Source organism: Pogona vitticeps, chromosome 8 (assembly GCF_051106095.1).
Source record: "Pogona vitticeps strain Pit_001003342236 chromosome 8, PviZW2.1, whole genome shotgun sequence".
NCBI classification, from domain to species: Eukaryota; Metazoa; Chordata; class Lepidosauria; order Squamata; family Agamidae; genus Pogona; species Pogona vitticeps.
In genome coordinates this window covers 27644353-27667028 of record NC_135790.1, presented here as the reverse complement: position 1 = coordinate 27667028, position 22676 = coordinate 27644353, and the positions used below count along the sequence as shown (strand labels likewise).

The window sequence follows — 22676 nt, the reverse complement described above, 5'->3', positions numbered from 1 at the left end:
TGACCATTCACCACTGCAATGGTTAAAGACAATGAAAACCCACAATAGCAAACTTATGAGGTGGGCTTTAAACCTACAGGACTATGACTTTGAAGTGAAGGTGGTCAGAGGGTCAGTGAACTGTGTTGCTGACGCCTTGTCAAGAAGACCTGAAGAATGAAGACGGCGAAAGAAACATGGACTATGTATATATATTGATGACAAAAAGTTAAATGTACCTGTTTTTTGAACTTGGTTTGTATGAATAAAGGTAAATTGATGTAATGTATATAGTAAATGTTTAAATGCCTAATTGATATGGTTAACTTAGAATGTAAGTATAAGTAAGTATGATATGGTATGTATAACTGTTGTTGTGTGTTTTATCCAGGTTGTTTTTTGGGAAAAAGCACCTTAGCTTTCCCCCTACAAAACAACTTATAAAGAGGGGAGGTGTTACATACAGCACTGATGTTACCTGTCTGTCATGGGTTTGGAGGGAAAGTTCCATCCTATGGGGAGTGGAAGGCGGGACATCAGGAGGAGGGGCTGTACTGTATATATAGGTGAAGCGTGTGTGGAGAAGTTGGGAGACGCTGGGATGTGAAGAAGCAGCAGCTGGGAAGAAGAAGCTGGTGTGGGAGTCTGTGTGTCAGACAGGGTACTACTGTGTGTCAGAGTACCAACCTGATAGGTTCAGGTGTCTGTTGGTTAGCCAGAACTGATAGGTTCAGGGTCTGTGCTTCAAGTTAAGGGTTCTGTGTGAACCAAACTGTGTGTATGTATGAGTGAGAATAAGCCACGTTACTTTATCTTATTCACCTGATCGTTTTATTTTTCCCTGTGTGTATTTAAATAAACCTTATTCTTTTATTTGTTTAAAAATCCATCCCTGGTCTGTGTGACTTCTTACAGGGAATGGTTGGTGGCAGCTTAGTTAACGTGTGGCATATCCCAGTAGGTCTGGGTTTGTCACAGGCCCTTCTCCTCGGCTGCCTTTTGTCAATGAACTTTCTTTGTGTTCCGGTCAGTTATGAGAAGGTAAGCCCAGGCTTCGTTTGCACATCTGATAAATGGGTTGAATTTGTAAAGTGTCGTAGTCCTCGCCTTGGTGATTTTCTCACCATTAGAGGACAAACCACACTATCAGCTCTTAGGGGATACAAGATGCTGAGCTTGCATTTAATTTCTAAAGACAGTCTTTCTGAGCTACTAGCCCAGTTTTCACTGGGTTGTTCCTGAACTATGCACAGAGCATTGTGTGCCTACCATATACCACAGATACCAGCTCTACATGACCCATGTGCGTTGGCAAAATACTACTTTAAGAAGCATTCCAGCCAGTGGACTCAAAGAACCGAGAACCCCAGCAAGCTGTGTGTGTGTGCCACATCTGGGGTTTATTTTAGAAGTTTCCATCATGAAATATGAATCTGGGAGGAAAGAAACGTGGAGCAACCGGGCCTCAAAGAACAATATAGAAATGTAATTCCTATCCATCCCTAACAAGGACTTAGAATACAGTCCATTCAGAGTAGGAATTTAGGTATTCAACGGTAATATTTTATCTAAAGGAATAATAGAAATACAGCTACAGCTGATAGTGCCTCAATTGAGTATTTGAATTAGAACTTATCAGTGGGTATATCAAGAGAGTGAGAGTCTGGAGATAACTAATCCCTTTAAATGTGTTTAAAAGAGTTTCAAGTTATTTTCCAACTGGCGAAGAAATTAAGTCCCTTCCATTCTGGCTGGCCAGACTGAAAAGACACAGACTAAAGAAGTGCTTTAATCGAAAGTCCATTTCCAAACCTAATGCCTTCTGGGGAACTCATAAGAGGAAGCATAGATGGGATGGTGTCCCCCGTTGAGTGTCCCTCCTGTCCGATCCTCAGTGGTATGCTCCCTCTGTTTCCAGAAGTTCCACTTAGGTATCATGCAAAGTTTATCTCTGGGTGGATACAACGGCCATCCATTCATGACCTCTGAGCAACTCTTGGTGGCCACCATTAAAAGTTTTTGGTACTTCTTCTAAAGCAATGGTTCCCAACCTTGGGTTATGCAGGTGGTTGTGGACCACAGTTCCCAGAAGCCTTCACCACCAGCTATGTTGGCCAGAGTTTCTGGGAGTTGCAGTCCAAGAACATCTGGGGACCCAAGGCTGGGGATCATTCCTATAACAATTGTTAGTGACCACCGACGGACCCTCCTCAGGTTGGGCCTTTTGCAAGTTCCACACTCCACTCTTTCATACAAATGTCTCTCTCCCGAGGTGACTCCCCACTCACCTGCAGAATTGGAAGATGGCCCACAAAAGCTAGGGCCAAATAAAAGGTGCTAGTTTGGAAAGTGACACAGAGTGCTTTGGTGAGGAACAAAAGGCCAGTGAGGGAAGAAGGTGCACCCTAGAATTTTCCCCTACCAAAAGGTGCCACACCTGGTGAGCATTACCAAAAGGTGCCACTCCGAGAACTGGGAAGTGAAGCGCAACTGGAAACCAATATAACTTAGAGTGAGGCTGATCTAGTGAAGAAGCTCGGTTGAGAAGGCAGAGTTTCCGTCCATATCCAGTTCTCCATGACCCCACATTATAAGCTTAACAGCAGCTTCTGCAAGACTTAGGAGCAGCCAACTAGGGACGTAAGCCAACAACAAAAAAAGTGGCCACCAGGAGCTGTGATGGAGCAGGGATGACATCTCTGTTCCCTTGGCAGTCCCTTGGCAAGTTCGCTTGGACTCTATCCAGTGAGTGGTGGTTTAATATAACATTTTATCCCTCCTCCACAGTCCACCAACACCCCCCCCCCAGGTAGAGAGTAATCTTCTTTTCTTTTCCATCTTTACAGCAGTCTGACATGCTTAATCTGGTTTCAGTTTATCTGCAAATCTGGGTGGCTGGGAGATTTAAGCCATAATCAGGCACCGACATTCGGGGGGGGGGGGTGGAGAGTTTCCTGACAAAGTCATGGGAAGAAAGGAATGGGGCCAAAGGAAGAGGAGGAGGAGGAGGAGGAGGTAATTTGGATGGGGTGGGCCTGGATCAGTCTCTTCTATGCTCATTCTCCAAATTTGGGCGGTTTAGCTGTTCTAATTGTAATCCTTCCTCTGTAATTAAAAGCAAGCTTGGGGTGACTTCCCTGTTTATAATTTCCTTAGGAGCCAACGTATGCGTGCTTAGGAGAGGGGGCTGTGTCGATTTCAGCAACACAGCCTGGAATTTGACCATTCATCTGAGATATTTGCATCCCACTCCAGTTAAAAATTCCCCAAGTGCCTTAGAATGTTTAACACCCATACATGCATGCACAGACAAACACGCACATATTTAATCAATGAAACAATATAGCAGGAAAGATGCCAAAGCCTCAAAAGAAATCACAAAGACTAGAAAAATTCACAGCTGGAAGAGATTCTTTTCCAGAGTCTAAGAAAATTCTCTGAAATGTGCATATATTTTTCTCCACTGTAGTCACTGGAAAGGAACAAGGTATGGCTTTGGCTAACAGTGACCACAAAGCTTGGTCTTTACTCTCAAAGGGTTGTGTTGGAAGTATGGTGTGTATACAGCTTCACTCTTGCGATGATTTCTTTCCACCAACTCCCATAGCTTGCCACGTCACTGCCTTGAAGAGCAAGCTCAGCTGCTGAGCGATGGTACCTTGGTAGCCAAAACAGAACCATTAGAAAAGAACTATAGACAGATACCAACATTTTGTGGGTGCTCAAAAGGGTTGTTGAAGTACAAAACAAATCTTGGGGTGTGGGAGACTATCCTTCATGGGCATCTTTGCTCTAAGCAAAAAATTCTCAGTGAGGACACATCATGCCAATGGCAACAGAACGCTACACATACCCATCAGTTCTCTCAGCATGACCATCAGAGTCCATCCCAGGAGTTTCAAACTGATCTATGGGTCCATTGAGGGAACAGGAAACTGTTAAAGGAGAAGAACACATTAAGATGGTCCTTTGAATGAATGGGGAAATGTGTGTCTCAGAACCCATGTGATACAGACACAGAAGAGTGTGCCGCCAGAATGTTTATGTGGGGACGTGCACTCATGGAAGACACAGGTATCTGGAAAGCTGTTCTGGCTTCCGTCATTGAGTCAAGTCAATGAATGGCTGTCTCAGCTCTGGGGACCAGAGTTACATTGCACCAACAAGCTTGCAAAGGGAGGATCCTGTTGGGATTAGAGGCCACCTTGTGAGCATTTCAAAAAGGTGCCACTCCTTAAGCAACCCAACGTTGCATGAGTGGACCACCTCAATGGAATCAGGGCCTCGGATGGCAAGTTTGATTGGCCCTAACAAGCAAAGGAGACTTATTTTTTTCCACTGGAGGACCACCTTTCTTTGAAGCAAGCCACGCCCAGTCTCCCCAGTTACCTCTGCAATCAAGCGGGGGTCTCTGGCTCCCAGATGCCCTTGATAATATTGCGACTACACCAGGCAGGAAAGCAAGTGGTGGAAAGGATTCTGTTCACCCCACCATTTTGTCTCTGGTAATAATGTGCCATTATAAATGAACAAACAAGATTATTAATTGCCATGCATTAGTGACGATATTTTCCAGTGAAATTAGCACTTCAACTGCAGAGCAGAACGATATTTCATCTTTCCCTGCCTGCCCAAAGAGGGAATATAGTTGCACCTTCTTAGGCATTCATTCATCAGGCAATGCATTAATCAGGCTAACATGCCGTAATTGTGATTATAGTTCAGAATCAATTAATGCTCACCTTAAAAATAAAGCTTTGGAGAGGATAGCAATTAAGGTAATAGATCTGAGGAGCAGGGAAGGCAACCATGATATTGACAATTATGGATGAACACTGTCAACATGGGCAGCGCAGAGGCGGTTATGCAAGGCCAGCACTATTCAGCACATCAAAAGGTTACCCAAGGAAACAGCACCAAGGATAGCTCCCAGTGAGCACCTTGCTCCAGCCATGGCTGAACCGAAGCCTTTTCTACTGCTAACTCAGGAATACCACCTCCAGGCACCACTGCACTGCCCTCTGAGGAAGAAGCCTTAAGGGACAGCTCCCCCGGCTCACAGCCTGGTACTTTCTCACCTTGAAGAGGTCATGTTGGGCATGGCACTAAACAGCATACCATCTCCCAAGATGGTAGAGCTCCTGGAAGTGGAAGGACCAAGTCCCAGAGGCACCACCATCATTACAGCCTCACGTTGAGGACTGTCAGGGTGTAGCAGAAACAGGAACTGTAAAAAAAAAATCCTTTAACACAAAGGAAGCTCCTTATGTTGATTGGTTACAATAATGGAGATGAAAAGAAGACACAAAGAAGAAAAGAAGAATGAAAAAGGGGAGCTGTGATATTTCCAAATATATCTGTTTTTGAGGCTGCAGAGGCCATCATGTTAATCTAGATTTATCTGTGGCAGGAATAATATTGACAAAAGATTCCAACAAGGGCTGGTTTCTGGACCACCGTTCATTCTGTGCCACATCTCTGTCATCCTGCAATGATGACCAACAAGTAAACCCACGGATGGGTCCCTGGGCATGTTCTGATGCTCTATAATCACACTCATCATTGTGACTCCCCTGCTGTCGCTGTGTAACAAGGCCAGCCTCCTTTGTTCACGCAGCCAACATTAGAGCAAACACATTCATTTGGAGGGAAATGACAGCCCATTTCGAGGAACGTGACAGCTACGAGATACCGGAAGGAGAGATAGGATTATTCCAGTTCCCTCTTCTCTTGCAAGGAAGGGCTGATAATTCCCTCATCGGGTGTCCAGAATGTTTGCCCACCACGTGTCCTTATTGTGTGGCTGGTGATGGCTCTCTTGGGAGGAGAGATAATGGGCAAGTGAACAAAGACAGCCCCCACCCTCGGGGCTGGTCAGCAGGAGTGTCTGCTGATTCTAAAGAAAAAGACTTGAGAAGGAAGGGAAGGAGGTAATGGCAGTTTTATCGATGGGTATGATTGCCCCTAAAATAAGCACTTGGTTCCTTTTTTAAGTTTAACAAAGAGAAGAAGAGAGCGAAAGAGGGAGAAAGAGAACACGGGATAACCACCTTAGACTTTGCTTAAGCAGAGTTTTCGTGGTTGGTTTTTGCCTGCTTCAAGCATTGCTGTATTCATTCATTCCACTGATACTTCCCCTCCGTCAACGTGATTTGCATACAAGCAATTAAGCTGTACACAGTGCCTAATTCCAACAAGATCTCACACCTCCACCAGCTGGTCTGTTCCAGCTTTCTCCGTTTCATCCGAGCGAGTTGGTCATAGAGCGGTCAGAAAGTTTAGAGGCAAAGGAAGGCAACAGCCTCAATCAGCAGAACCTGGGGCGTAGAAGAAATTTGTTGCAGGAACAAGTTATGGCCAACTGATTCATTCTTTTGAGGTGTCTTTGGGTGTTCTCATGGAAATTTCTCTCATTGAGAAAAAAAGTTTTGCATGGATGAGGTAGTGTGTAACTGTACAAAGCCACCATTGCTGCTGCTTCAGTGCATAGAATTTTTTTTAAAAAAAATGAGATGCATCAGATGGATCCTTTTTCAAACTCCGAGTGAGTCCTTCTGTGCCTGTTGTCTGCGCTTTGTTTCTTAAAGAGAAAGAGCATCGATTTTGTGCAGACCGCAACCAATGCGTTTTGTGCAAATTGGAGAAATCTCGTTGGGTTGGGGGGGGGGGGAAGTCCCATTCCTTGTCTGGCTCACACCTGAAGATTGCAGGGCTTGGAATTTCTTCATTTGGGTATCTCCTTCTTTTAAGATACCTAAATCTATGGGAACTACGGATTTATTGAACATTCTGTACGCCCCTAGAGCACAAACACGCACGCCACAAAACGTTTCAACCAAGGTCTTCCACCAAAACCAAAACAAAAGAACAGCTTTGTTTTAGATCATTGAATTGGCCAGAAGGGAACTCTCTCAGCCCATCCCTCAGCATAGAGGATAGAGGGAGAATTTGCACCACCCTGCATGGAGAGGCAGATGAGTGAAATCCATGCAATCTTACCAGGTCTGCCAGGAAAGCATTTCCAAGTGGGAGCTAAGCTATAGCCTACATCTACACAAGGTTTGCCAGCCCATCCAGGAGATAAATATGACCAGAAAAATAAAACTCTTTGTGCCCACGTCTGTCTCCTAGTACAAATCAATTATCTAGGTTTGTAAAAATATAACCATTGGGTTAAGAGAGTCGGGCAAATACAACACCATCTCTAGATGAAACAGTTCTCTGTCAGGGCTGTAAAAATGTCACTTAGAAATATTTATGTGACTACTTATCAGAGTTGGAGTGATGGATGATTTGAGTTCTTTCACTTCTCTCTCTTCTCTGGATATTTTTCTGCCGTGTAAGCTCATGTGTTTTATCCCCTGACATGACATTGCCCTCCAACCCATTGGAGATGCAAAGAGCTTTGGGCTTTGTTATTGTGGAGCCAATTTTGTGGGTTCGTGTTGTGTTTTACCCACACCCCGCACAAACACAGTGACAGATGGCACTAGCAGAAAGGTGTCCGCCATAGAAATGCTTCTTCTCTTTCTCCATCTTTTTACAAACTATCCCTGAATATGCCAAGAAGGCTCCCATGGAGATCTGGATATCTTGTCACAGCCAGTGCAGAGATGAAGCACGAGGTCTTCCAGATTTGTAGATCCCAGACCCCAGATGTCTGCAGCTAATGAATTCAGACTAATGAGCAGAGACTACCACACCCATCACCCTTTGCAACTCCCACAGAACTTAGCCTTTCCCACCCATTTTCTCTGTCTTCTCCACAAAATGAAAAAGGCAATCAGAATTTCTAAAAACCCAAGAAGCCTGGCCCGGAGGGGGGGATTCTGGGAGTTGTAGTCCATGAATTCCAAATATCCCATGCCTAGCAGAAATGTTATCATGAGCTGCTGCAGCTGCTATGCTAAGATCTTGGTCTATAATCTTGGACTTGATTGTAAGCATTGCTAGAAATTGTCCTACTCAACTCACCACTTAGAGTATAAGTGTGCTAGTGCCACTTTGGAGGAATCTAACTCGAAAACCCATCGCTATGTAGCAACCGCCACTCACTGTGTTCTGACATCCTTTTTTCAATTAGTGAATAATTCTTTCAAATCCACGTGCGCCCAGGACAAAGAAGCAGAATTGGTCTCTCAAAAACGGTAACAAACTGAGACTGAGAATCAGAACAATATATACATGGCTTTTCTGGACCATCACCAGGTCCTACGATAGAAAAGAAAAGAAAATGGCATTTGATCTGCCTTTTTAGCAACATGACCAAATTCACAGTTCTTCACTTGCTAATTTCTCCAAATTGTATGCTCCAGTTTTCAAACACAAACATGGGCATGTTAGAAAAAGTTAGAGGTTGCACACCAAACATATATGAAAATAAATGCCCTTTCCCACCCAGCCCCAAAATTAATACAGAAAGCAGAGAGGATGGGTGTTTGATCTACGATCTTCTACCACCCTCTGTCCGATCTGCTTTGGCTTGAATTCCTGCCTTGAGCAGGGTGTTGGACACAATGGCCTTAGAGGCCCCGTCCAAGTCTATGATTCTATGACATGAGGCTGTGACACATGCGTTCAGAAATCAGATCCAGAGCCACGCTGAGCTGCTCCTCCCTGATCTAGTTTCCTGATCTTCCTTTCAGATTTTTGGGCGCTCATATTCCAGGGACGTGGTGGCGCTGTGGGCTAAACCGCAGAAGCCTGTGCTGCAGGGTCAGAAGACCAAGCAGTCGTAAGATCAAATCCACGTGACGGAGTGAGCGCCCGTCGCTTGTCCCAGCTCCCGCCAACCTAGCGGTTCGAAAGCATGCAAATGCAAGTAGATAAATAGGGACCACCTCGGTGGGAGGGTAACAGCGTTCCGTGTCTAAGTTGCACTGGCCACGTGACCACGGAAGATTGTCTTCAGACAAAAATGCTGGCTCTATGGTTTGGAAACGGGGATGAGCACCGCCCCCTAGAGTCGAAAACAACTGGACAAAAATTGTCAAGGGGAACATTTACCTTTACCTTACCATATTCCATAATTGACTTTTTCGGCCTTTTAGATAGCCTTATCTCTAGCTATCCAAAACTTTGGTCACACTTCATGCTCCCAGCCTAATAGAAAGTTGCCACTGCTTTCTCCGAGCCTCGGCTTTAAAGGCCATATTAACGTTACCTTACAAAACACAGACTTCATTTATATTACAGTCCATCCATCCATAATAAGCAGCTTTGGTTTTGACATGTTCCAACTTTACCTTGCTGGCGATTGCAGCTATATTCTGTTCAGGGAAAATTAGAGGAATAATAGCATACTGATGGATTGCTAGAAAGTTGTGGGTGGGTTTCCCACCCACCCCTTTTTTTTTCCGGAGGACAGAAAAAGGAAAGAAAGGTGGAGTAATCTGGGCTAATTGAAGCTGTAAAATAGATGCAGTTTCTCAACGACCTGTTTCATACATTTTTATGGGAAACACACCCCACCTCTTCATTGCTCTCTGTCCCCTAAATTATAAATCCTCTCCTGTTTAAACTGTCTCACCCAACACTTCTGTGCGTGTGCATGGACATACTAATCCCTTTAAGTAATGCTATTAATTATTTTAAGGTGTGTGGGGGATTTTTGCCATTGCATTCCATAATTAATTTCCATTCCCTTAGGGAACTTCACATTATTTGACTTCCATCTTTCTGGAGATTCTTTCATGGCATGAAACATGAAAGGCATGGAGGGAAATGCAGCCGGCCCCTTTTTGTTTTAATTCTTTCTGAAACTCACAAAGGGCAAGAATAAAAAAGGGAGAGGGAGAATCGGAAAATGTTTCAGACTCTGGATGAGTCAGTGTAGGGTGATGGTTAGGCTGCATATCGATATGTTTGGAAGCAGAGTTGTGTTGTGGTAGGGAGGGCACCACAAGTTCTCCTCTGTTCCTTGTACTGACACATCTAACAACACTCCCCCCCAGATCTAACGGTGTTTGCCTCCCACCTCCCTCACCTGCCAGTCACCAGTTCAGTTCTGGTTTCTCCTTGTCTCCGATCCAGGCAAAGCTTTACAATGTTCTAGTCCATGTGGTGGCAATCAACCAGCTGAGGTTCTAGTTAAAGCAGGGGAGGGTGCACACAGGTATGAGAGAGACAGAGAGAGAGACAGCGCCTAAACTTCCATTTTTGTCCCATGAGGGAGGTATAGCAAAATCAAACAAATCCGTAATCGGATTCTTGGAAAGCAACGTCAAGGGAAGCAGGGGCCAGGTTCTTATCAAGCAAAGTCTGAGGGAAATGGATGACCCCATGGATACCTCCATGTGAACTGAGGCTGCAGCATCTAAGGACAAGGCTCAAAGGTTGCTCTAGCAACAAGTCAACCCAAAGCGAACCTTTGGCAGAGCTGCAGCTCCATCTAGATAAAACCCTTCCGCCTCCATGGTTCAGCTCCTCTTCTGTCCTTAAGGCTTACCTTGACCCAAAGCTAAGGGGGTCATGGATCTGGTGGGGCTTTTACAGCCTCAGCTCACACAGAACCATCCGTGGTGTTATCCATTTTGTCCTGACTGTGCTCTTTGGAAACCTGAGCTCTGCTTGACAGGACGGGTGCCTCGTGGTCCAGGAACGTCCACGTGACTTCTTCGAACCACCGAGGTGCTTGCAACGCCGGTTCCTCTTGTGCTGCATCTTCCAGCTCGGTGAAGCCATCTGGGGCCCTCTCCCCGCTTCAACCCTTTCAATCCTCAGGTCCATGTGCTGCTGGTAAAGGAACAGACTGTAGGGGCACAACCCGAAAATGACATTAACATGGCAAGTAGAGGAGTCACCAAGGACGAGGGTGGGAATTTCAAAACTTCGAATAGTATCAGAGAAGGACGTTAGAGAGCCATCACTGAAGGCTTTCAGCTGATAAAAACTGACCGGGGTGCCAATGCAGATGCAAATGTACCAAAAGCAGGCAAAGGCTTAACCTTGTCCCCGGTTCCTGTTAGCAATCTGGGCCCAGCGATATGGGCCAGCGGCCGTTTCTGAGCAGCCTTCCAAGGCAGCCTCCTGTCGGGCACATTAGAATAATCCAGTCTTGGAGTTTGTTTGCAGGCTTGGCTCGCTTTGTTTCTCAGTCATCCAATCAGCAAAGTTCTCTCACTGGCCTACAGATTATAATTAAAACCACATTTTTACATTCCAGCCTATAAGAGCACAGAAATGTCCTTTAAATATCAAAGCAGAGGTTACCTCTGTTCCAGTAAGAAGAGCACTACAGCAATCATCTTTGCAGAGCTTCTGAAATAGACAAGTTTGAAAAAGTGGCTTTTGAGAAGAACAAAGGTCACGATCAACGCAAACAGTCCAGAACAGGGCAGTTTCAGGATGACCCTCTAGGGCCCAGAAGATCCTCTGGTCACCCTGTTCTTTGCAGATAGCTTCAGCATGACATTGGAGTCACGCTTCTGAAAAAATGATTTACCCAAGGTCTGATAACACCCACCATGTTCATTTTTAGAATAAGAAAACCTGGGAGGGAATTCTAGAGGTACTTGTCTAGTGCCAAGAAGACATTCAAATGGATGCCTGGCAAAACTCTTGGGGAGAAGGCTGGCACCCCCTAAATGCCCCCTTTCTCTCGTAGCCACCACCCATAGATCAGATGGCTAGAGTTTGTGCAACCAGGACAAATATAAAGCAGATAATGGTGTTAACGTGCATTATAAGTGTCATGGTTGTCCAGTATACTAACACCATATAAGATGCTGGACAGGAGGGCAACGAGGATGATCAGGGAGCTGGAAACCAAGCCCTATGAGGAGGAAAGACTGAAAGAACTGGGCATGTTTAGCCTGGATAAAAGAAGACAGAGAAAAGATATGATAGCACTTTTCAAATACTTGAAAGGCTGTCATTCAGAGGAGGGGCAGGATCTGGTCTAGATCATCCCAGAGTGCAAGACACATAATAATGGACTCAAGGTACAGGAAGCCAGATTTAAGCTGAATATCAGGAAAAACTTCCTAACTGTTAGAGCAGTACGACAGTGGAACCAGTTACCTCAAGAGGTGGTGAGTGCTCCAAGACTGGAGGCATTCAAGAGAGATTTAGACAACCACCTAGCAGATATCCTTTGGTTTGTATCCCTGCACCGAGCAGAGGGTTGGACTCGATGGCCTTACAGTCCCCTTCCAACTTCACTATTCTATAATTCTATGATTTAGCATTTACAGTTTCTATATGTCTTCTTAAAAGGACCCAAGGCAGCTCTCTCTACACATCGTTCTATCACGTGTTTTAAAGAGCTGAGGGCTTAAAGTAGACCACACAGGTAGCAGATCATTGCGAGCAGGAGGTGCTGAAAGATAAATAAGTAAGTAAGTAAGTAAGTAAGTAAGTAAGTAAGTAAGTAAGTAAGTAAGTAAGTAAGTAAGTAAGTAAGTAAGTAAGTAAGTAAGTAAGTAAGTAAGTAAGTAAGTAAGTAAGTAAGTAAGATGTCGTAGCATGAACTTTCCTGCCGTCTTATCGCTCCCAGTGCCTTGCGGTCAAGCCAAGGAGAAGCTGTTCGGCAGTTTGATGTCCGGAGGGAATCATGAAGTTATCGCACCAAAGTGCTTTCAGCCCCCTCCGGTGTGCTATTGGCCTTGTCTGGTTGGAACTTACCAGCCAACCAGAGAATTTGTAACTTGCCTTACAAATCCAGAACACCCAAAGTGTGCTGGAGGCAACCATGATTGATCAAGGGGCTTCACAGCCATTTAAATTGTTAGAGAAAATGTAAAATCTCCTGAGAGATCCTCTTCCACTTTGCTCTTGAACAATGCCAAGCCAAGAACACAAAATGACGCTCCACGTCATTTTATCTCCCTCATCTTGGAGACCAAGACAGGTATGCCTCACTCTCTTGTTTGGCAGACTTCTAAAGGAGCATTCCTGGAGAGGAAGGGGATTATTTATGGACGGGCATGAAAATGTTTTATTAACTCCATATTCAAATAAAGACAAGCCCATTTATAGCTGAGTGTTTCCTCTAGCTATAATTTCATCTGCTTGGCTCAAAAAGCCAACAATATATATATATATTGCTTTAGCAGATACCCTGGACTGCCAGAAAGGTGAATGAGTGGGTCAAGGACTGAATCAAGATTGAACTCTCTCTATAGTCAAAAATGCTGACGCTGAGGCTGTCCTACTTGGGGCAAATCATCAGAAGGCAGCATCCCCTGGAAAAGACAACAATGCTGGGAAAGTAAGGAAGAAATTCTGTCTTCCCAAATCTCCTCTTTCCAAGCCAAATCCCCATCTGGGTGGACCATTTGACTACCCAGTGATGCCATTAAGGGCAACTGGGAGCAACTGAGGTCAGGACTACTGGAAGCCATGCTGGTTGAATGCATGAACATTTTAAATAGAAATACTGAAGGATCAACATATTGCTGAATACATTCTCTCTCACACACACACACACACAGAGAGAGAGAGAGAGAGAGAGAAGTGAGAAGTTTTGGTTCGGTTTTTCTCAGAGTACTCATAGTAATAATTTATCTTCATCAGAAAGTAACCATCTAGATATTAAAGAGCATATATATATATATATATATAATATACAATATATTAAAGAGCATATATATATATAATATACAAGATGAATGACTGACCTGAAATATAGAAGGCTGCAGGGGCCATGGTCGCAGCCAGTGTGTCAGTTGCCCATCAGCAAGAATGAGGTTATTTCCAAAGACAAGTTTCCCTGGGTGCATTCTGAAGGTGGAAGAAGGTCTACATCTCCTTCTAAGGTGCCTACTAGATTTGCATGGGAGTCTCGCCATGGTTGGTCAAAGTTATTTTTTTCAGTATTTGGCAGGCAAAAGGAGATCCTGAACTGTCTTGGCTGGTGATACATCTTTGTGCCTGGGCTTGAATCCCAGTGCTCGCCGACCCCCCAAGAGTTGAGCCATGAAGCCAACTGGATTGACATAAGTGTTGACTTATCATGCAGCAGCTGGTTGACTCGATCTCCTCTGGCTGGTAGCAGAAATTGTACAGAAGCCAATAGACCCAAACTATTGGCTTCAATATTGTCTGAACTTCGTTTTTCAAAATGCATTTGTTTAAAATATTTTTATCCTGCTTTTCTCCTTAAAATGGACCTCGATGCAGCTTGCATCATGAAGAGGCAATATTTAGAGCTAAAAGCAGAAAGTATACAAAAAGTAAACAGGATCAAACAAATACCATACTAAAAAGGGGTAAACAAAAGCAGTACCAAGACCACATTCAATGTGGTAAGGCACAACCATCCATTTTAAAAGCCCGACTCAGGCAGCTAGTCACTGAGGGAAAGCTTGCCTGAAGGGAAAGATCTTCGCCTGCTTGAGGAAGGACCGCAGAGATGCCCACAAGAATGCTCTGGGGGTGGGGGAATACTGTTTCAAAAGCAAACATTTTGGAGGGGGTTGGAAGTAAAGCCACAACTGAATGTTACTGTTGTGTAAAAAAAATACATGCTACTTGGAGACCTTCCTTAGCTCTCTTCTCCTGTTTACTTTCAATAAAATTGGCTAGTAGTCTTCTTGTAGTGTGTTAACTCCCTGACTCACCACACACCCTCCTTCCCTTCCCTCCCAAATGTCTTTCAGATTCCTGAAATGATTTATATTTAGTTTAGTCTTCTCTGTGGAATGTCCTACCAAGGCAACAGAGAGCTGACCTGGCTCTCCCATCCAACTACATGCTTAATTTTCATTCTCCATGACAATCATCAGATGCTGAAGGACAGATCAGACACTCATATGCACATATCTATTTCCTAACAAACATTCTGGAGAAGACCTCAAACCTTCTGAACTTTGTCTGTTGATGCTTCAGTGCTGTGGTGCAGGGTTCCCAATATGTACATACATACATACATACATACATACATACATACATACATACATACATACATACATACATACATACATACATACATACATACATACATACATACATACATACATACATACATACATACATACATACATACATACATACATACATACATAGAGAAAGAGAGAGAGAGAAGCACCTCAAGACAAGAAGATTGATCACAGAGACAGGAACAACCCATCCAGCACTGAAGATGAAGGGCAGATTTAAGTTACCAACACTCTCCAGAGTCACTGTTTTATGGACACTGAGCCTGTTTTTAATTCTTTAATTACTTCTTGGTGTGAATAAACTATCGCTTTTGAAATTCCACCCCAATGAAATTTCCCAATGCTAAGGCTGTCATCCGAAACCATGTCACTCCAAAACTCACTGATGACTCCTCTTGAGCAAGCATGTCTAAGACTATGGTCCATGGGCTTCACTTCCTTAAGGACCTTTGCTAAGGAGTAACTCGTACCAAGATCAGACGGCTTTCTTCCTTGGTTAGGATGCTTAGGACCATACAACAGGGAAGAACCACAGGTCAGTGACAGAGAGAGCACCTCCTTTGCAGGCATTATCTTCAGTCTCTGGCTTATCTAGATGGAGAATCACATGGAATGTGATGGACCTCTGCTGGAAGTTTAGAGGAAGGACCTCTTGTGGGGACTCTAAGAGTTCCTAATGGTCAGAGAAACCAGTACAGGAGCGGTGGGTTGAATAGTCTGGTTTAGCAGAAGGAAGCTTTGTGGGTTTGACAGAATTCAGCCTAATCCTATAGCTTCTCTCTATGGAGCTGCACACCAGCGCATCAAAGATCTTTCCTTTCTCCTAAGACATTTGCATTACCCGCAATTGCTGTGTCGCCTCTTTTTGGGCGGGGGGTTCCTTCAGCCAGACAAAGCTTCGGAAAGACTGGCGCTGCCTGGCTCTTCTCCTGCAGCCGCTGCCTGTGCAAACAGTGAGGGCAGGCCGCCTCCATTATCTCTGGCTTCCACAAACAACTTCTGGGCTGACCTTTTCAGAAAACACTGACCCACGACAGGCAGGAACGATATAACTCATCAAATCCTCAGAAAACAATATTTGCTTTCTTTGAGTTCCATGGAAATGTTATGGGGAGAAGGGGGGGTGAGCCAAAGAGTGACCAAAAAAAGGGGGGGCTTTGAGCAATTTTATTCCAGGTGGAGACATCTTGGGGGCAAGACAGCTCAATAGATAAAAGAACAAAGGCAAAGATTTATTTATTTATCTTGGCAAATCGCAGGGATCTCCAATGTGCTCCTGTATACGTTTGTTCTTTTCTTTTTCTGCGTTTACAATGAGACCCACGCTGGAAGCTTTGGCAAGACAGATAAGCAGAGTTTAAAAAATAAAAATAAGTAGATGCGCTTCTGGTTAGCTGCCAGGATGAAAGCAAAGTCGGGAACTTGCAAAAGCAAAGCAAAGCAAAGCGTGCTGCTTATATACCGCCCCATAGCGCTTCAAGCACTCTCTGGGTGGTTTACAAGTTAATTATGCAGGCTACACATTGCTTGCCCCCCCCAGCAAGCTGGGGACTCATTTTATCGACCTCAGAAGGATAGAAGGCTGAGTCAACCTTGAGCCACTACCTGGGATTGAACCCCAGGTCGTGAGCACAGTTTTGGCTGCAGTACAGCAGGGTTTAACCACTGCGCCACGAGGCTCAAAGCAAAGCAAAGGAAGGCAAAGCAAGGCAAGGCAAGGCAAGGCAAGGCAAGGCAAAGGAAAGCAAAGCAAAGCAAAGCAATATCTACAGTGGTTAGTGTATTACATGAAGATCTGGGAAATCCAGATTTGAGTTTCCATTGAGCCAGGAAGCTCACTCAGGGCCTTGGGAGAGCCATTCTTTCTCTGTCTGACCCCGTCTTCTAGCACTATTGTGCAGATTAACGCATAGAGGAGGTGAGCTGTGGTACACTGCCTTGAGCTTAAGGGAGGAAACCAAGGAAATAAATCAACCAGATAAATCAACCAGAATGGCCAGGATCCCATTGGAGTTACATATGGTTTAGGTATGCTGATAAGGTTCTGGGGGGCCTCTTGGTTGCGCAATCAAGTGTGTGATCACGTGCCTTGGCACCTTGGCAATTAGCCACCATTAGCTAGAGCAAGTTATGCAAACCCTAGGTGAACACCAACAGAATTCTAGCCAATAAACCATACAAAGGAATCAATTTGTTTCAGGCAACAACAACAAATGTCTGAAGTTGCTACTTTACCCTTCTTTTGTTTCTTGGGCCTTCCCTTGGCTGCTGTCTCTTTGTCGTCATCAAAATCACACAATGTCGTCACTACAACCCACACTCTGGTGTAGCCCAAAGTCTGCTGCATTTTTAACTTTCATAAAGAGGATGATTCTGTCACTGTAGTACCTTGATCATCCTTTAGGGTTGGAGAGAGTGTGACTACTGGGGACATGTTAAAGGATTGTTAAATAATAGCAATGAAGACAAAAGAACAATCATAATAAACTTGAAGTAATATTATTAATGTGATGCGCCATCAAGTCAGAACTGAATTGCGAGCAACCCAAGGAAGTCTTTCAAGGTAAGTGAGATAGCTAAGGAATAGTTTTGCCCATTCCACCTCCCCTAATGAGTTTCTATGGCCAAGTGGAGATTTGAACCCAGACCCCCTGATCCTACTCCACTACACCACACCATAATGTGGTACTCACACACTACCAAAAGGACGTGCGCTCGTGTTAACAATACCCTAAAAAGCAGAACAAAACCTAGAAAGTCTCATGCTTTGAATCATAACATGGGTTTTTTTTTTAAAACACAATATTGCTTCCTCAGTGGTGGAAAACAGCAGGACAATACGCCCAATTTCTTTGAAGTTTCCTTAGAGCACTGCCCCACTTGGAAAAAGGTGGTTTTACCCAGCAATTAAACGAACGGCAATTAAAGGTCCTCAACATATTTGATTCTTTCCAATAAGCTCAGCGTGACCCTTTTCCTTGCCTTCCTTGAGGATTCAAACTGCAAAACCAGCAAAAAGACAAAAAAAGGAAGACCTTTTTTACAAAAATCAACCGAGGCCTTGTATGTAGAGTGGATGCCAAACGTATTTCATCTTTAATTGGAAAGTAATAAGGACAGGTTGCTGCCTTATAAACTAAAGCCGATAAACATGACAATCTGTAGCTCAGTCTCACCGTTATCCTTCCTTTGTTGAGTTTTTTAAGATGGGGGGGACCGCAGTGATTTTTTTTTTAAGTGTGGGATCTTATTAGCCTTTAACTAATATTTTCGTGCATGAAAAAAAAATCCCACCCTCGTATACACATAACATTTGGCAAATGTCAGACCTCAAAAGAGCAGATTCGATTCTCTTAGCTATCCACACAGTTGGGCAGGGGCGTCCGATGGTAATTGCATCAAAAAGAAAGTCGCTGGTTTATCAAACTGGTATCTCTCAGCTTGTGAAATGATGCTTGGCCTGTCATGGAATATGGGAAACCGGCAGAAGAAAATTGCTAATAGGAGGGTGGGTGAGCAGAGTGTGAGCATTCTTGTTGCTATGTGATCCACATCCACACCGCCAAGGGATACACACCTAACGAAGTATGGAACGTAACAGCAGAAAATGTTCTCCTATTCTCAGGATGGTCAAGAGCAGAAATATCTTAGGGCCAAATGGTACATTATAACAATTGTTTTTCTTAGAAAAGAGAACTCGTTAAGTGCTGGTGGAGTGTGATTGTCACAAAAAGAGCATTTCATACCTTCCATTGTTTGCAAACGGAATTGCTTAATTTGTTTAATTTTTTGCAATTGGAGCTAAGGACCTAAGCATGTTCTTCATTTGCAAATCCGATTTTTCACACATGAGAATCTCCCTGGTTCACATATATGGAACATGATTTCAAGTCTAATTACAAGTTATTTATAATGTTTAGTTTGACCCTTAAGTGAAGGATTTGACATATTCATGAATGATTCCTTTAGGAGCTTCAGCTGCCACTTCATTCCCTATTCTGAAGAACCGTTCAGTTGCCCATCCTGTTGACGTTCCCTCATGGAATGAGAGAGAGATCCTCTTATTGTTTTCTAGGCTTGAGCCAGGCCTGACTGCAACCTCAGGTTAACAATATTGTCTCTGGTGGGAAGGACCTCCCATTCTGAGGTGCCATCCACAGGTTCTGTCAGCTGCTGAAGATGATGTTCAACAGCAAACTGCGGCTTGGACTTCTTCTCTTCGTCTGCAGACCATAAATAGTGAGGCTCTTCCATCACAGATGGGACCATGGTCGAACTCCAGTTGGCACCTCCAACTAGAGGAGACCCATCGAATGGCAATGAGTTTTAAGCCCATGTTTCCACTACAGCTGCCTAAGGTCCTGCTTGATCTCGCTGAAACCACCTGATCAGTTCACCATCATCTTTTGAAAATTCCCATACAAAATGGCATCCTTGGCTTTGTCTTTCCCCCAAGTATTTACTTTCTGGCTTTCTTAGTAACAATTTAAACCCCAAGTTGTCCATCTGTACTTCTTCACACATCCTTCCCTTCTCCCATGCAGACCGCAGAATGAAAAATGGGTGCTTATACAACTCACCCCAGAGACAGACCTCCAATGAGTTGCCATTATCCAAGTTTCTAGCTCAGCAGAATTTGTGTGTAAAATTAGAAGCAAGATCACTTACTCTGATCAAGCTAACTTAGCTGAAATTTCCATTTTCCGCTCTGCTCCCAGCTACGGGCTTTAATTAAATCCATTTGGGTGACAACACGTTGAAAGAAATTAGAACCCACATCACATTGGCCTGGGAAAAGAGAGGATTACTTTTCTCCATTCCTCATTTTTACACCAGGAAGAAAAAAGAAGACTCAGCCTGATGCACATCCAAATGTTGTCCTCATTTCTGAGTTTAACTGGAGATATATCTGAGACTTTGTTGTTGTTGGAAATTAGTAATTGTGTGCTAGCAAGTCAATTCTGACTCATGGCAAACTTTTCCTGAGTTTCCTAGCTAGAGAATACTCAGAAGCGGTTTACCATTCCCTTCTTCTGGATGTACTCTGAGACTGTACTACTTGCCCAGGGCTGCACAGGCTGGCTCTTTCCCTAAGAGGTACAGGGGAGAATCGAACCAGATACCTCCTCAACCAACTACCTAAACCACTGAACTGTCCAGCCAATGAAGCCCAGACTATAAGGTGGTGAGTTATTACCGTGTAGCAGGAAGTTCTGTGGTCTACTCAGCTTGTCTCCTGTCTCCTTACACCTAGACGATCGTCCATAAACACATGGCGTGCACGGAAGCTTGACCCTCGCAGCTGAGTGCAGTTCACTCAACCCACCTCCCTTTTTTATTCTTTCTCTGTCTCTCTCTCTCCCCCCATCTCAGGCTCTTCCTGCAAGCCAGCCTGCCGAGCAATGGCAACCAAACCGAAGAAAGGGAAAGTGGGAGGTGGAATGAAGCAGCAATGGGATTTCAATATGGAGCAACAGTTTGTAAAATCCAATAATGGAGCTGTCAGCACGGCTTTGTGTGGGCCAATAATGCTACAAACAAATGTTTCTAATCTCGAAAGGTCATGTTGCGAGCTGTGTTGTCCCTCCTTCTCTCAAACAATGCCTGCCAGGCCATGGCATGGTCTAAATGGGAGAGAGTGGTTCTTTTTGCTGCCATTTAAATATGAAGGCATCATTTGCATCTGATTAATGCGCCATGCTGCCTTATTGCTGCCTTTTCCCCCTCCCCCTTTTTTTTGGCATGCTTCTTCTCTGGAATGAGAGGGCCATCATCTTGTTCTTTTCCCTAGGCAGGCTGGAGTTTTCGAATAGAGGCCTGAAAATGGTATGGAAGTGGGGTGGCCGCTTACATAGCCTCAAAAAGAAGGGGAGAAATGGTCACACTTTATGTAAAATTTTGTAGTCTAGTTTAAATGGACACATGCAAAATTAGACCTCTTTTTCAAAAAAAATTAAACTGAGGATGCAAGCAGACGACGATATAGCTCACATTTTGGACCACTTGTGTATGGTATGCTCCAGTAAGAACTATGCTCTGGTTACTACCAGATTCATTTTAAAAATTGCAAATCAGCTGGACTCTGCTCCATGTCCCATCTTGACCTTTTTGGTCCAGCAGGAGGGTTACATTTTTAATGGAGCCAAGCTGGAATGATGGGGACCAAATCATGTGTGCACAAAAAGGTCACCTCAAGAAGATTGTGCCTAGCCAAGCTATCCTTTCCAGTGTGATCATTCACACTGAAAAGGGTTTGGAAACTTCAGCTCCACTGGCTGCTGATCCTTTTCTGGGCCCAGTTAAAAGTGCTGGTTCTGACCTAAAAAGCCCTAAACGGCTTGAGCCTAAGCTAACTCAAGGGCCACCTCTCCCTTTATCAGCCTTCTCAAATGACAAGGTCATCAGGAGAGGCCTTGATCTTGGTCCTGCCACCTTCACAGGTGCATTGAGTGGGGACATGAGAGAGGGCTGAACCCCCAACTCCAAGAAACGTTATCCCCAAAACATGTTCAGGACCTTGGACAGCTACTTGAAAACCCAGGCTTTATCAATGCTGCACTTAACCCTAATGCAACTGAGGATGAAGTCAGAGCCACTTGGAAAGGCAAAGCAATGCCTCAACTCACTGGGAATGTGCCCGAGGGTGGATTTATTGGTTCCCCCACTCCCCAGCATGATGATAAATCAAATCCAAATCCAGAGCAGCATTACATGGGCACACCCCTTAATGCCATTCTTAGGCTGGAAATATGCACGGGGCCCCTTTATTATCCTCGAAAGACACAAGAGAGAGCAATGAGACATGGAAAATCTACAAAAATCCTTATTTTGCCGGGGGCTGAAAGCATGCACCTTCTCGCTTTTAATATGCTCTTGCTGTTAATTTTAGTGCAGCGAACGCCTTTGCTTTTAATGGCATCCTGTTAATTGTTTGGCATGGAAAGCGGCGGAAGGAAGCAATTTGCTGCCAAACAACATGCCGGCACACACATCGGGATTAACTCCCCTGGCACAACAGCCCCACAATTAATGCACAGGTGTTTGGTGCTTTACGTAATACCCCCAAGCGTGCACACGTGGGACCACCTATTATTACAATTGATACTATTAATATGTCAGTAGATTAGTGCCTAGAAATGGTTCCCTCCTCTACGGTATGCATAACCAATGTCATGTTCTGATCCTGTTCTGATTAATTCAGGAGCCTGGGTTCTGGGGAAAGGTGAAAAGTCACAGAAGGGGCTCTTATTGCCTGAGGTTGAGCTGGGTTGCCTCCTGCTTGGGAGGGTATCAACACTGCACAATTATGCCAGTTTGATACCAGTTTCATTGGCTTCATCCTACAGGTTAGTAGTTTGGTGAAACACACAAAACTTTCTGCCCCAGTTCAAGGGAGGGCACTAAAGTTCTACATCTCAGCACCACATCATTGTTGTTGTGTGTCATTGCTTCTGTGTGCCATCAAGACAACTTCCACTTTATAGAGACTCTGCTAGTGTTTTCGAAGTATGTAAGACATTCAAAGAGTGTTTCGCTGTCAACAGCCCCCAGTGACTTTCCGGGGGATTTTGAGTCCAAGACTTCAGAATCCTGTTCCAGTATGCAATCCACACCACCACACTGGCTCCTCACCAAACGGCAGTTCCTTTCAGATGATGCCTTGACTCTGGTAATGAACTAGTGTAGTGATAGTGTGGCTCCTAGAAGTGGATTGTATATGAGGCAGAGATGGCAGAAAACTTTTAGGAAGGTTGTACAAGAGAAGTAAGTCAAAGGAAAGGAAGGCTCGGGCAGAAAGTTCTTAGTGGAATCATGACA

At 44.3% G+C, this 22676-nt stretch overlaps 1 long non-coding RNA gene across 1 annotated transcript; it reads right to left on the bottom strand.

Annotated features, from left to right (window-relative positions):
• Positions 1–3287: 3287 nt before the first annotated feature.
• On the bottom strand, positions 3288–3963 carry LOC144584129 (uncharacterized). The gene is made up of 2 exons (XR_013538204.1): positions 3833–3963; positions 3288–3637 (listed from the first exon to the last, which is right to left on the bottom strand). It is a non-coding gene; the product is annotated as an uncharacterized LOC144584129 (long non-coding RNA).
• Between the last annotated feature and the right edge of the window lie 18713 nt (positions 3964–22676).